The sequence below is a fragment of the Osmerus mordax genome, chromosome 19, assembly GCF_038355195.1.
Source record: "Osmerus mordax isolate fOsmMor3 chromosome 19, fOsmMor3.pri, whole genome shotgun sequence".
NCBI lineage: Eukaryota > Metazoa > Chordata > Actinopteri > Osmeriformes > Osmeridae > Osmerus > Osmerus mordax.
The window spans coordinates 2670852-2673056 of NC_090068.1; positions in this window are offsets into that span (position 1 = coordinate 2670852).

The following is a 2205-nucleotide window of genomic DNA, read 5'->3' on the forward strand; positions in this document are numbered from 1 at the left end:
TTCCGAAAGTAGACGTGGGCCTACTTCCTTAATAATATCATCTAATATTGTACGTTACCTGGCGTGACTCCCCCAGTAGTTGCTCCAGTAAGCCAGACCAACCCGCCGTGTCCAGCGTGGCAGTGGTGGTGTCGGATGTGGGCCTGGATGGGAGTTGTGATGATGGTTTGGAGTTGTGTAACACTTTGCAGCAGTGTGAACGCCTTCGCAACTCAGAGATGCTGCAGAAGCTACCCTCGAATATGGAACATCTGGACGAAAATCAAATGGCTGATCTTGACTCCCTAATACATGCCTTCCTTGATGTGTTTCAAGATGTTCCTAGGCGCACCTCTGTCCTGGCACATGACGTGGATGTCGGGAACAATACTCCCATTCGTCAGCATCCATAACGGTTGAACGCCCGGAAGAGAGAGGTGATATAAGGCGAGGTGGAATATTTATTGAAAAATGATATGGCCAAGCCCAGTAATAGCGCGTGGAGTTCTCCATGTATTCTGGTTCCTAAGCCAGACGGAACGTCCCGCTTGTGCACTGACTACCGTCGGGTTAATGCAGTTACGGTGCCGGACTCTTTTCCGCTACCTCGTATAGAGGACTGCATCGATCAGATAGGTTCTGCTGCCTTCGTTAGCAAGCTCGACTTGCTGAAAGGTTATTGGCAAGTGCCGCTAACCCCTCGAGCTTCCGATATCTCAGCCTTTGTGACACCTGACAATTTTATGCAGTATACTGTTATGCCTTTTGGGATGTGCAACGCACCTGCTACATTTCAGAGGCTGGTAAACATTGTTTTCGCGGATGTTCCTAACTGTACTGCATACCTTGACGACATTGTTGTAACTGCCGCACATTTAAAGTCATTGCTTCCAATATTTTGGTTCCTACCTATGATGGGAGTTCCTAGAGGCGGAACTAAGGCTCAAGACGCACTTGTTCCGGGAGTACAACGGTACTTAGGAATGGTTCGCTTGACCCGATGTTAGTTTCCTCAAGGATCACAATGACTCTTGCTTAGAGACTTGTTGCTCTTGTGGTTAGTGGTAACTGATTTAAATTTTTGTTCCGCTGTGATATATTGTTTTTATTACTGTTGCTTGCTTTTTTCCACAGGTACACTTGCACTTATAGCGGTTCATGTTGTTTAATTGTAACTTGTTTAACTACATGCTCTTATGGTTCTTCCCTTTGGCACTTACTTTGGTTGTTCACAATGTGTGCTTCATGTTTTGGCTACTCGCAATGTTTTTTGGCTATCTTGTTGTTATGATCAGTGACCTATGCACTTTGTAAAGCTCTCTCTTGGAAGTCGCTTTGGATAAAAGCGTCTGCTAAATGAATAAATGTAAACTAATTAGTTGCGATCTTTTTCGCACGCAATAAAAAGGGCACAACACTTGCAAGCGTAGCTCTAAAAGCGGCACGGCAAGAGCTCTCAAGCTAGGTGGATAAGTCAAGATTATACGAAGAATATCAAGAATATAATGAGAAAATATAGATTGAGTATTGAAATTAGCCCCTCTGAAGTGAAGGCAGCCTACGAGGTATGTTTCTTTGAATGTGTTTTGTAATGTAATGTATTTAAGTGCATAGCTTGTATTTGCTAGCGTGTAGCTTCTTATTTGCTAGCGTGTAGCTTCTTATTTCTGTCCTTTGTTTTTCTCTGTGTCCGCCCAGTTCTCACGGGTTGATTCTATCGAGAAGTAAAAATAAAACCCCGTAATAAACCAAGACTCGTGCTTAACTACTGGAGGGAGCTACATTGAGAAGTCGACTGCTCTGCATGAGTAGGCGAGAAAGACGACATCAGAGAGCGCGAATCGTAGTTGGGGGACATCTCCACATTGCAGCGCGCGCATGTATTCCAGCGATCACATCAGTGCAAGAAGACACAGTGCCCACGGGAAGAATCAGGTTCCCTAACGCTAATTAAGCTGCAACCTAGAGACATTAAGTGTTCTGCACAAGAGACTGAGACATTTCCTTTTGCATTTCACACAACAAGTTAATGTTGTTTTGTTTACTTACCTTTTCAAATTGAAGTACATTGATATTGCTACTGTGTTGACATTGTGCATACTGATGACTATTCTGTAATTATTACTAAGAATTATTACTAAGAAATTATTACTAAGAACTAAGGCAAAGTTATAATATAAGGCATTTAAAGGTAAATGGTTATTACTTAATACGGTACATGTCCAA